Source organism: Aethalodelphis obliquidens, unplaced genomic scaffold (genome assembly GCF_003676395.1).
Source record: "Aethalodelphis obliquidens isolate GAN/ISIS:26980383/991018 unplaced genomic scaffold, ASM367639v1 scaffold10, whole genome shotgun sequence".
Classification (NCBI taxonomy): domain Eukaryota; kingdom Metazoa; phylum Chordata; class Mammalia; order Artiodactyla; family Delphinidae; genus Aethalodelphis; species Aethalodelphis obliquidens.
In genome coordinates this window covers 8,004,316-8,018,077 of record NW_020837954.1, presented here as the reverse complement: position 1 = coordinate 8,018,077, position 13,762 = coordinate 8,004,316, and the positions used below count along the sequence as shown (strand labels likewise).

The window sequence follows — 13,762 nt, the reverse complement described above, 5'->3', positions numbered from 1 at the left end:
GTGGACTGCTTTATAACATAAAACATTCCAAGAAAGAACAAAACAAGTGAGATATTTTTTAAAGCAATTTAAAGTATGCCAGTGACACAGCAAAAGCAGTTTTGTTAGTGTTGTTATTGGGCTAGTACAAGTGTCCTCAGAAAAAAAACCAAAACATTCATATGCAACCAAAACTGATGCTCTCTGGTGAACAACGAGCCTATAAGTCCCAATATTTCTCTGTTAGTTACTTGTTTCTAATCTTAACAAAGCTTTGGGCCTTGCAGTTTGCAATCAAATGCTGGAAGAGTGCTCACTGCTCCCTGAATTGCCAGGGTGACTTGTTTTCTCCTACCTTTTCCTCCCTAGTAGTGTCAGGTACTAGAAACACATCATCTAGGCCTTCGTTTAAACACAAAAGCTTCGTAAAAACAGATTTGCTAAATTATGGAAATGCTTTTGTTTCAGCAGTCAACACACTCTTTTGAGTCAATATCAGATGAGAAATGGTTAGAACATGTACTTCCTATTCCCCAGTCAGCTGTATTGTGACTCTGCCATTTGCTATAGTTTTCATTGCAAATGCTTTCTCTTTTCAGTAATAATGTGACCATTCTGAGTTCTCAATTTTGTATAAAAATTTTTGTAGAATTTTCTACAATATGAAAATGTTCCTTTAGTTGTTTGATTTATATGCTTAATATAGTACTGGAACTTCCAGAAATCACCTACTGTCTGTCTCTGGGCAAACATATGCCTAAACCATTTATCTTACATATGACACCTAAAGCACAAGTGGCTTTATCTTTGAAGTCCAAAGATAAATTGGACTTTATCAAAATTAAGAACTTTTGTGCTTCAAAGGACACCATCAAGAAAGTGAAAAGACGGGACTTCCCTGATGGTCCAGTGGGTAAGACTCTGCGTTCCCAATGCAGGGGGCCTGGGTTCGATCCCTGGTCGGGGAACTAGATCCCGCATGCATGCCACAACTAAGAACTCTGCATGCTGCAGTGAAGATCCTGCATGCCGCAACTAAAACCCGATGCAGCCAAAATAAATAAATAAATATTAAAACAACAACATTATAAGAAAGTGAAAAGACAACCCACAGAATGGGAGAAAAAAATTTGCAAATCATAGCTAAATATATATATATATATAGAGAGAGAGAGAGAGAGAGAGAGAGAGAGAGAGAGAATATCCAGCATATGTAAAGAACTCTCAAAACTCAACAATGAAAAGACAACTCAATTTTAAAATGGGCAGAGTTAAAACAGACATTTCTCCAAAGAAGACATACAAATGGCTAATACACACATGAAAAGATGCTCAGTATCCTCATTCATGAGGGAAATGCAAAACCACAATGAGATACCACCTCACTTGATCACTAGGATGGCTGTGATCAAAAAGACAATAACAAGTGTTGAGGAGGATGTGTAGAAATTAGAACTTTCTTATACTGCTGCTGAGAATTTAGTGCAGTTGCTTTGGAAACAGTTTGACAGTTTCTCAAAACATTAAACATAATTAACAATATGATCCAGCAATTCCACTCCTAGGTATGAAAGAATTAAAAAGTCATGCAAAAACTTGTACATGAATATTCACAGCAGAATTATTGATAATAGCCAAAAAGTGGGAACAACCCAAGTGTCCATCAACTCATGAATATATAAACAAAACTGGTATATCCATTCAATGGAATATTATTCAGCCATAAAAGGAATGAAGTACTGATACATGATACAATGGAGATTAACCTTAAAGACAGTATGCTAAGTGAAAAAAGCTAGACATAAAATGCCTCTTGTTATATGGTTCCATTTTATGAAATGTCCATTGATATGAAATATTTATGAATAGGCAAATCCATATAAACAAAGTAAATTACTGGTTGTCAGGAGCTGAGGAAGATTGGAGGGGAAGGTGACTGCTAATGGGTATGGGGTTTCTTTCTGGAATGTGGAAAAGGTTCTGGAATTAGATAGTGGTGTTGGTTGCATAACCATGTGAATATAGTAAAAACCACAGAAAAGAACACTTTAAAAGGATGAATTTTGTGGTATGTGAATTTGTTATGGGTTGAATTATGTCTCCCAAATAGATGTCTTAAGCCCTAGTACCTCAGAATGTGACCTTATTTGAAAATAGGGTCATTACAAATGTAAATAGTTACAGTGAAGTCATATTGGAATAGGGTGGGACCTTAATCCAATTTGACTAGTGTCCTTGTAAGAAGAGGAGAATGCCATTGGAAGACAAGGAGACACACAAACACAGAGGGAAGACAGACATGTGAAGATGGCGGCAGAGACTGAAATTATGCTGCTGCAGCCCAGAAATGCCTTGGGCTACCAGAAGCTGGGGGAGCAAGACCCTCCCCTAGAGGCTTTGGAGGGAACATAACCTGTCAACACCTTGATTTGGGGTTTTAGCTTTCAGAACTATGAGAGAACAAGTTTCTGCTGTTTAAAACGAGATTGTGGTACTTTGTAATGGCAGCCCTAGAGAACTCACACCGATTTATATCTGAAGTTTTAAAAAAGGAGTTAGTGGGCTTCCCTGGTGGGGCAGTGGTTTTAATAACAAAATTAAAAATAAAAAAATTCAACAATGGGGACATATAAAAGTATAAAATAAATGTCCATGAGTCTATCCTAATATAAATTATTGAATAAATAAATGGTGGAAAATAGACAAATCTCCCATGTAGAAGAATTCCAAATAATTTTATGTGAAACCTAACTCCCCACCCCTCAAGGGGTTGCACATAGTAATTTCCTTTCAAAAAAAGGGGGAGGACTTCCCTGGTGGTGCGGTGGTTAAGAATCCGCCTGCCAGTGCAGGAGACACAGGTTCGAGTCCTGGTCCAGGAAGATCCCACATGCCGCAGAGCAACTAAGCCCGTGTGCCACAACTACTGAGCCCACGTGCCACAACTACTGAAGCCCACATGCCTAGAGCCCATGCTCTGCGACAAGAGAAGCCACTGCAGTGAGAAGCCCGTGCACCACAACTACTGAGCCCGCGCACCTAGAGCCCGTGCTCCGCAACAAGAGAAGCCACGGCAATGAGAAGCCTGCGCACTGCAACGAAGACCCCATCCAAAACCATCAAGGTCATCAAAAACAAGGAAAGTCTGAAAAACTATCACAACCAAGGAGGGCCTAAGGAGACAAAAACGTATCATATTCTGGATGGGATCCTGCAACAGAAATGGGACGTTAGGTAAAAACTAAGGCTGTCTGAATACAGTATGAACTTTAGTTAATAATAAAGCATCAGTATTGGTTCACTAGTTGAAAGGTACCATATTAACGTAATATGTTAATAACAGGCAAACCTGAGTGTTTAGGTATATGGCAACTCTGTACTACCTTCACAACTTTTCTGTAAATCTAAAACTATTCTAGGGCTTCCCCAATCCACCCACCAATGCTGGGACACGGGTTCAAACCCTGGTCCGGGAAGATCCCACATGCCGCGGGGCAGCTAAGCCCGTGCGCCACAACTACTAAGCCTGCGCTCTAGAGCCCGTTAGCCACAACTACTGAGCCCACGCGCCAAAACTACTGAAGCCCGCGTGCCTAGAGCCCGGTCTCTGCAACAAGAGAAGCCACTTCAATGAGAAGCCTGTACACCGCAACGAAAAGCAGCCCCTGCTCGCTGCAACTACAGAAAACCCACATGCAGCAACAAAGACCCAAGGCAGCCAAAAATAAAATAAGTAAATTTTAAAAAAATTAAAAAATAAAAACTATTCTAAACGGTAAAGTTTATTTTAAAAGAAAAAGAAAATCAGATTCAGAATGTCTGGGGTATGGCCCAATAATTTGCATTTTTAAACAACGCTTGTTTTGCATCTTGCTTCTGATGGGTGGTCACAAGTCCATTTTTGGAGCAGCACTACCCTAACCAAGGTCAGCTCCCACTGTGGCTTTCAGCCTAAAGCAGAATGGCTGTGAGGTCACTTGACCTCTGCCTGCAGTAAATTTGCTGATTAACACTACAATAAGTATTTACAAAGTAGGTCAGCTATGCCTCTGTTCACCTGTGTTTTTAGGGATTAGTCAGAAGAAAAGGTAACTCTGTCTCTGGTCACCAGCAGGAAAAGGTGTGGTGGAATAGAAAAGTAGTTATCTGGCTTCCATTTTGAGAGTTAACACCCATCTTAATGGGTGTCAAAACACCTTAGTCACTTCCATTTTGTCTATGCTGCTCCCTTTCCATGTGCCACTTCCTTGAGTTCCATCCCAGATAAAAGAATTCAAGTGCCTAGCACTACCCCACAAAATGAATTGCTGAAGATGGCCACAATAAATAATGTTCCTGGACCCTTGTTTCCAACAGTCATTTCTCTAGACTTAATCATCAGCCAGTCACATTCCTAATGCTTTTTCTGTTCCCTCATACAGATACCACCAGTTCCTCTTGCAGGTGAGAAGACTATAGCATTGAATGGGATACAGCAGTGTTTAGATAAGAGATCATAAAGATCTAGGTATAACAGACTAATGATCCCTAGTAATTTATGCTACTTTATTGAAAACTCAGTATCCAGGGGAGAAAACTGGTAAGAAAAACGGGCAGATCTCAGACCTAGAAGGACAAATACTGCTGGGAGTTAGGTTCTTTCGAAGTCCTTGGAAAACATATAACCATGAACATCAGTGATATAATTTTCATTACATAGTCATTACCACACTCTTTGAGGACAGGGAAATAATGTACCCTTCTCTTTGGTGTTTATACCCCATATTGTATTTCTACGTGTCCCCTGCTGCAGTGTTGCTCAGCCAACCTGTACACATAGGTCTCTCCATCTTTGCACAATCCTGTTTTCTTTCTTTCTTTCTTTCATTTATTTATTTTTGGCTGCGTTGGGTCTTTGTTGCTGCACGTGGGCTTTCTCTAGTTGCAGCGAGCGGGGGCTGCTCTTCATTGTGGTGCACGGGCTTCTCGTTGCGGTGGCTTCTCTTTGTTGTAGAGCACGGGCTCTAGGCACGCGGGCTTCAGTAGTTGTGCCTCTCAGGCTGTAGAGCGCAGGCTCAGTAGTTGTGGCGTACGGGTTTAGCTGCCCTGCGGCATGTGGGATCTTCCTGGACCAGGGCTGCATTGGCAGGCGGATTCTTAACCACTGCACCACCAGGGAAGCCCAATCCTTCTGTTTTCTTAACCACTTCTATTATTGTTCATTACATTTCCCTCCCCTTCATTAACTCTATTCTGTTCAGAGTCCAGAAGTAGAGACCATTGACTAATGATGACCTTGAGTGAGATCACTGCTAATTAGAAATGATTATATCTGTGAAAAGCACTTCCCTTGAACTCATAAAACCACCACAGTAGAATCTTAAGTACCTATAGTGTGCAACACACTATGTGCATATAAGGAAGTACCAGTATAGAAAGAGCACTGAACTCTTAGCACCAATGGATCTGGATTCTAATTTTGTTCGTGTGGGCAGGTCAGCCTCCTGGCCTCAGTTTCTTCTCTGCTAAATAGTTGAGCATAGTGTGACCAACTATCCCTATTTGTCTAGAATTCCCAGGCTCAGCACTGAAAGTTCTGTGTCCCAGGAAACTCAGTACCAGGTGAGCCAGGATGGTTAGTTCCCCTCTTGGACAGGCTATCTGAGACCCTTTCTGGTTCTGACAGTTCTGGGTCAAAGCCTCCGGTGCTTCTCAAGGCATGTTGTCTATGCCCTTTTGAGAGTGTGGACTGAGTCACAGAGAGACAGGGTAGTGGCTATATGCAAAGAACTTGTAAGGCTTCCTGCCTCCTGAGCTGTGACTCACGGGGGATGCTGCAGGGCATCATTCCTAACATCTCAGGGAAGCAGATCAGCTGAGAATGGTACACTCAGGCAAGAGACATTCTTAGGTTTCTCAGTGGGAAAGAAATTCAAAAACAACGGATTAATGAGAGGAATTTGTAGCAAATGTTGAGGCTGCCAGCATTTTTGCAAATGAGCCAATGACCTTTTAAGCTATATCTACAACTGACTAGCTTCTTGGCCACCATCCCAATGAAGGTTCCTTTCCCAGTTTAAACTACATTCAAAACTGGCTTGGCAGCAAGGCTTTTAGCATCCTCAGATATAGACTTACTCCAGCAGGAGAGCATATGAAATCAACTTTCTAATAAAAGCTTAAAAAACATTTTTTTAACACAAAAAACAAACACCAAAAAAACCCAACAGCAACAGAGCGAGTGACTGCCACTGCTAATGTCAACAACTGAATCTGTTGTCCTATTTTCATGAGTTTCAAGAAAAGGATCCTAGGGTCTTCCCTGGTGGTTCAGTGGTTAAGACTCTGTACTTCCACTGCAGGGGGCACAGGTCTGATCCCTGGTCGGGGAACTAAGAATCTGCATGCCAGGTGGCACGGCCAAAAAAAAAAAAAAAAAAGAAAACAGCAACAAAAAAAGGATCTTAGCTTAACTTGAATCGATAGGGAAGACAGCTGAACTCTAGGTCTTGAGTGGATTTACCACACTGCAAAGGACTACAGAGGTTGACCCTGAGTTGACTCTGAAAAGAGATGCAGCTTGCTGTAGATTTATATTTAATTTAAAAGCAAATTTCATAATCACCTTGCTCATTTTTCTGTGTGCCTCATTTCATTTTGTCTTTATGTTTAAGATTAACACCTATTTCAATCTCACCTTCTAGAATTATGGCCTAATTTCCTTCTCAGTCATTCTTCTTAAACAGCTGGATCCAAAACACAAGCCCCAAATACTTTTTGAGTGGTGATAGGATGAGCCTACATGGAGAAAGTCAAAAGAGCTAGATTAATACAAGCTATTTAAGGAACTTAGAAACAAATCAAGGAACTTCTCTAACTCAACAAATTAAGATAGCAGTTATGTAAAGTCTCTTACCCACCCTTGGCCAATCAAAAATACAGTAAAATGAAGTTAAACTGGTTTAAGAAGTATGTGCCAAATAGTAGTATTTCCCCCAACTAAATTTACTTCTCTCCCCTTTCTGTTAGCTCTACTTTAGTAGACTCTAAGGCTATTAGCAAAGGAAACTTTTAGCCACAAGTTCATGAGTTAATTATCTGGAGACTAATCATGACTCAAATGAGAATTCCTGTTTACACATACCCACAACAGCAGTAAAGGGATCTAATAGCATGAATAGCTACAGGAGATATTTTTGGTGATAAGAGGTCAACATGCGAGAGACTGGCTAAATAAGGCGGCTCTAGGCATGTGACTTTAAATTCTTTCAGTTGAAGAGTATCTATTATATGTTACTTAATAGACTGTGAGGAAATTAAAAGATGTGCTGGTTTGCTTTGTCCACCCTGGCAGGTGGCCAAAGTTCTCATAATTGGCAAGACTGGGCCACCTGCCCTGTCCCCTGGCCTTTGGGTTTGTTAACCTCTCATCTATGGAGCTGAGGAGAGCTTTTAACTTCTTTAAATCCTACCTGGGAAGGAATTTCTTTTTTTTTTTTTCTTTTGAATTTTATTTTATTTTTTTATACAGCAGGTTCTTATTACTTACCCACTTTATACATATTAGTGTATATATGTCAATCCCAATCTCCCAATTCATCACACCCCCACCCCCCACCCGCCGCTTCCCCTGCTTGGTGTCCATACGTTTGTTCTCTACATCTGTGTCTCAATTTCTGCCCTGCAAACCAGTTCACCTGTACCATTTTTCTAGGTTCCACATATACGCATTAATATATGATATTTGTTTTTCTCTTTCTGACTTACTTCACTCTGTATGACAGTCTCTAGATTCATCCACATCTCTACAAATGACCCAATTTCATTCCTTTTTATGGCTGAGTAATATTCCATTGTATATATGTACCACATCTTCTTTATCCATTCCACTGCTGATGGACATTTAGGTTGCTTCCATGACCTGGCTATTGTAAATAGTGCTGCTATGAACATTGGGGTGTGTGCATTTTTTGAATTACTGTTTTCTCTGGGTATATGCCCAGTAGTGGGATTGCTGGGCCATATGGTAGTTCTATTTTTAGATTTTTAAGGAACCTCCATACTGTTCCCCACAGTGGCTGTATCAATTTACATTCTCACCAGCAGTACAAGAGTGTTCCTTTTCTCCACACCCTCTCCAGCATTTATTGTCTGGGGATTTTTTAACGGTGCGATTCTGATGGGTGTGAAGGGATACCTCACTGTAGTTTTGATTTGCATTTCTTTAACAATTAGTGATGCTGAGCATCTTTTCATGTGTTTTTTTTTTTTTTTTTTTCTTTTTTTTTGCGGTATGTGGGGCTCTCACTGTTGTGGCCTCTCCCGCTGTGGAGCACAGGCTGTGGACGCGCAGGCTCAGCGGCCATGGCTCACGGGCCCAGCCGCTCCACGGCATGTGGGATCTTCCTGGACCGGGGCACAAACCCGTATCCCCTGCATCGGCAGGCGGACTCTCACCCACTGCGCCACCAGGGAAGCCCTCTTTTCATGTGTTTGTTGGCCATTAGTATGTCTAAGAAATTTTAAACAAAAAACAAAGAAAATTCAGAAGAAATATGATGAAAGGAAAAAGAATGCTCAAATCAGCAGTCTTCTAAAGGAGCAGTTCCAGCAGGACAAGCTTCTTGCATGCATCACTTTTAGACCAGGCCAGTGTGGCCAAGCAGATGGCTATGTGCTGGAGGGCAAGGAGCTGGAGCTCTATCTAAGGAAAATCAAGGCCCAGAAAGGCAAATGAGTCCTCCTCCTTCCTATCTTAGTCCATGTAATAAAGGTGTTTATTGTTCTTAAAAAAAAAAAAAAAAGTAGAGAGCTTGATCGTAATTATATAAAAAATGCAAAGCAAAAATATGGAAAGAAATAGAATAAAACATTAACTGAATTGCTTCTAGGTGACAGAAAGAAAGGTGTATCAGTCAAGGTTCTTAGTTGCATATACATAAAACTTTAAATGAAAAGAAAAATGAGAATTTACTGAAGGCTCTCATGGGTTCAATGAGTCAATGGGAAAGGAACACCAAACTGAGAAGACATGCAGGAGTCAAGACAGCTCTGGAAGACCAAGCAGTAGGAAGCTGCTGGACATTGCCCCCATTGATCACTGCCATAGCTAGCACAATCGAACCATCATAGGCCATCTGGCTAGAGTAGGGTCCAGGCAGGAGCATCTCACTGGCTAAGCCAAGATCATATCTCACACTGGCTGCAGAAGGGCTACAGTTCAAGAAAAAGGAAGATGTTCCCACATAAGGTTCCACTGTGGGAAGCAGAGCATTGCATCTCATGTACATGATTATAAACAATAAAGGATTTCTCCCATAAAGGAAGAAGAGTTGGAAACTGGACAACCAAAAAAAATGACAAAAGTCCACAACAATTTTTTCTGTTTTTATGTTTTCAACACTCTACAAATCATCTTCACAGAACCTGTATGTGAAAACTGATAAAATAAACCAATACAACTTTTCTCTTCCTTATAGCATGATGGGTAGGAGAATAATGCCACTCCAAAATATGACTGTAGGAGTTCAGAACATGCCACTCCGAAATGTGCCATTTTGGTACATTGGTTATTTTGAGCTGTTAGCATTTGAAAAGCAGCAAATGCAGGGGGAGGCTTTCATTGAACTCTCTTTATCTGCCTAAAGACAGATCCTCCAAAAAGAAACCCGGTTGTCATAAATCCCCACCCCGCGAATTTAATCAACCAGGGAAGATTGACTCTTATCACAGAAGAGGAGACTAGAAATTGAAACCACACCCAGACAAACTGTCACTCACATTTATTTTTCTAAAGGCCCATTCACTTTTCCTAAAAATCATTTACTCATCCCTAAGATGCCTACATCTCCCATCCTCTTTCCCTATTAAACTGGTATTTAATCCTGAATTCTAAGACACCTCAGTGATTACTTATTTTTCCCTGGGTATCTTCCATGTATCCATGAGGTATACGTGTTGATAAACTTCTGTTTTTCTTCTGTTTTGTTAATCTGCCTTTTATTTCAGGGGTCTCAGCTAAGAACTCAAAAGGGTAGAGGAAAAATTATTTTTCCTCCCCTACAAGCACTGTGGTAAATTAACAAGGATTTGTTTTCAATCTTTAAGACGTGTCTGAAATTGGTATAAAATCTTTATCAAATTAAGAAAGCTCTATACTCCAACTCTGCTAAGAGTTCTTGCTTTTTTTTAAAATTAATTAATTTGTTTTCACTGCGTTGAGTCTTCATTGCTGCCTGCAGGCTTTCTCTAGTTGCAGCGAACGGGGACTACTCTTCATTGCGGTGCGCAGGGCTTCTCATTGCGGGGGCTTCTCTTGTTGCGGAGCATGGGCTCTAAGCGCACAGGCTTCAGTAGTTGTGGCACGCGGGCTCCATAGTTGTGGCGCACGGGCTTAGTTGCTCTGCGGTATGTGGGATCTGCCCGGATCAGGGCTCACACCCGTGTCCCCTGCATTGGCAGGTAGATTCTTAACCACTGAGCCACCAGGGAAGTCTCAGAGTTCTTGCTTTTTAAAAAAATCATAAATAGGCACTAAGACTTATCCAGTGTTTTCTTCTCAATTTAGATAATGATTTTTCTACTTTAGGTTCTTAATGTAGTAAATTACACCGGTAGATTTTCCACTTTTGAACCAGTATGGCTTTACTAGAATAAACTACTAGATTTTGATGTATGATTTTTTAAATACTTTTTTTGGATTTGTTTAGCTAATACTTTATTTAGATTTTTTTTTTTTTTGCACTTACATTCATAAGTGTTTGGGGTCAATAATTTTCTTTTCATGTATTGTCCTTATTTTTAAATAAATTTATTTATTTTTTATTTATTTTTGGCTGCATTGGGTCTTTGTTGCTGCGTGTGGGCTTTTTCTCTAGTTGTGGAGAGCAGGGGCTACTCTTCATTGCGATGCGTGGTCTTCTCACTGCGGTGGCTTCTCTTGTTGCAGAGCACAGGCTCTAGGTGCGCGGGCTTCAGTACTTATGACACGCGGGCTCTAGAGCTCAGACTCAGTAGTTGTGGTGCACAGGCTTAGTTGCTCCAAGGCATGTGGAATCTTCCCGGACCAGGGGTAGAACCTGTGTCCCCTGCATTGGTAGGCAGATTCTTAACCACTGCGCCACCGGAGAAGTCCATTATCTAGTTTTTGAATCAAGACTTTTGGCCTCTGGAAAAGTCCCTATCACAAGAAAAAAAATATTTTTTTGCAACTATATATGGTGACAGTTATTAGCTAGAATTATTGTGGTGATCATTCCACAATATATACAAATATCAAATCACTATGTTCTACACCTGAATCTAACAGGTGTACAACACCTATTACATAAAACTATACAATGTTATATGTCAATTATACCTCAATTTTAAAAAACTGAATATAAATAAATGAATGAACAAATGAAAAAAAGACTTTGGCCTTCAAAATGAACTGGCCATTTCTGAACTTTTCTATTTTCTAGAACAGTTTGCATGAGATAGATATTAAGTATGCTTTGAAGATTTGGTAGAACTCATTAATGAAATCAGTTAGGGCTGGCATTCTTTCTGGAGGGCAAATATTTGATGGCCATCTGAATTTCTTTAATACTTAGCTTTAATTAGTTTCTTTAAACCTGCTACCAGAAGTTGTGATTTTAAATTTTAGAAACTAGTTGAGGGCTTCCCTGGTGGCAGTGGTTAAGAATCTGTCTGCCAATGTAGGGGACACAGGTTCTATCCCTGGTTCGGGAAGATCCCACATGCCATGGAGCAACTAAGCCTGTGTGCCACAACTACTGAGTGTGCGCTCTAGAGCCTGTGGGACACAACTACTGAAGCCTGCGTGCCTAGAGCACATGCTCTTCAACAAGAGAAGCCACCGCAATGAGAAGACCACGCACGGCAACAAAGAGTAGCCCCCGCTTGCCGCAACTAGAGAAAGACCACGCAGCTACAAAGACCCAATGCAGCCAAAAATAAATAAATAAAATTAATTTATTAGAAAAAACTAGTTGATAGTCAATTATTCCTCGATTTTTAAAAGATTAAAAGAGACAATAAAAAATTAAAAAGTTAAAGAAAGTTGATAGACATTTTAAGATAAGGATTCGTTAAAAAAAAAAAAAAGTTGGGCTTCCCTGGTGGCGCAGTGGTTGAGAATCTGCTTGCCGATGCAGGGGACACGGGTTCGAGCCCTGGTCTGGGAAGGTCCCACATGCCACGGAGCAACTAGGCCCGTAAGCCATGGCCGCTGAGCCTGCGCGTCTGGAGCTTGTGCTCTGCAACAAGAGAGGCCGCGACAGTTGGAGGCCCACGCACCGCAATGAAGAGTGGCCCCCGCTCGCCGCAACTAGAGAAAGCCCTCGCACAGAAACGAAGACCCAACACAGCCAAAAATAAATAAATTAATTAATTAAATTTAAAAAAAAAAAAAAAGTACAAAACCCAAGTGTTTCTGGGCTCACTGAATGCTGTTTCTCAGTGCCAGAAACAAATACTGTGATGCGTATAGAGATGAGAGTATACATACTATACTTTCTGCACCCAGGAATTCAGAACGTTGAAGTGGACTTGTATTTACTTGTCCCCTCTTTCTGAGAACATAGAACTTCATCAGAGCCTTAAGAAATACAACCAATGAGGCTATGAGGTATTTCTGGTGAAATATGGCAGAGCTATTTCCAGGAAACAGGTTCCTTCCCCTCAGCGTAGGAGAGAACTCTGCTTTCTCACCCAAGAAGTCTGAAAAAACTATTTGTTGATAAGAAGTATATCAAGAAATTAGAAAAATGACTTACCCTGCTATTCCAGTTGCTGGCTGAAAAAAGACACTGGAGATCTCATAAGCCGGAAGCTTTTCTGATCAATCTCAGAAGTCTTGTATCCCTGCCAGGATCACTATTTTAAGCCTATTCCTGGGGCTCTGTGCCATCTTTGCCTCAGACAAGGGAACTGAAACCCTCGGCCTTTTCTCCATAGCCAAGGGGGATTTTTATCTACCTCCTTCACTCCTCTTCTCTCTTCTCCCTTCTCCCATTGAATAGTCTGTGTTTCTCAGGTTGTTTCACATTCAGTCGAGGGTAGTGTGTAAGATGGCATGTCCGCCTGCCGAGATCCAAAACTCTGGGGAAGACTTGTCTCCCAGTATGAGGAAGGTAGGAGAGGTGAGGTGGTGGGTACGCGCCATATAACTACAATAGAGGGGAAGTGTGTTTCTGACCTCCCAAATTGGATGTCTGAATGTATTTCAAACAAAACAAAATAAAAAAAACCCATGGTTAAACAGTGATTAGAGTCTCAAACTACCAGCACAGCCTTACATTTTGGGGATATTAACTACAAGTACCCTGGAAGCTGGAATTAGAGGCCTAGTACCTTCTATAGTATAACATCCCCATCTAGCCTGTGAACCCACTCACCATTTGGAGCACTGTATGAGAAAATGCTTTCTAAGTCCCAAATCTTAGGAAAATAAACCAGAGAAACAAATTAATGACTCCCCACTACCTTACTCTTACACTGATGTGGGACTCTACAATTTGTCTACTCAGGTAAATGTGATGACTTCATGCATTTCCAATGCATATACATTTCTACTGCAAAAGACAGACTTAGATAATTTTTTACATCTATTTTTTAAAGTTTTGATAATCCTCAGTGACAATAGGAGTGCTGAGAAACAGGCACGCACATATGCCATTGGTAGGAGTGTAAATTGGTGCAACATATTGGAGGCCAATTAAGTGATACCTATTTTTTTTAAGTAATACCTATTTTTAAAAATATATATGAGCAACATAAATGTCCGTTGCTAAGGCTATGA

At 40.8% G+C, this 13,762-nt stretch overlaps 1 long non-coding RNA gene across 1 annotated transcript in view; it reads right to left on the bottom strand.

Annotated features, from left to right (window-relative positions):
• The window catches only part of LOC113622652 (uncharacterized), a 39,903-nt gene extending 26,369 nt beyond the window's left edge, over window positions 1-13,534 (bottom strand). The window contains exons 1-2 of the long non-coding RNA XR_003433606.1: window positions 12,738-13,534; window positions 6,656-6,756 (exon numbers count right to left, since the gene is read on the bottom strand). This is a non-coding gene — a long non-coding RNA (uncharacterized LOC113622652). The remainder of the gene's footprint in view (window positions 1-6,655; window positions 6,757-12,737) is intronic.
• Between the last annotated feature and the right edge of the window lie 228 nt (window positions 13,535-13,762).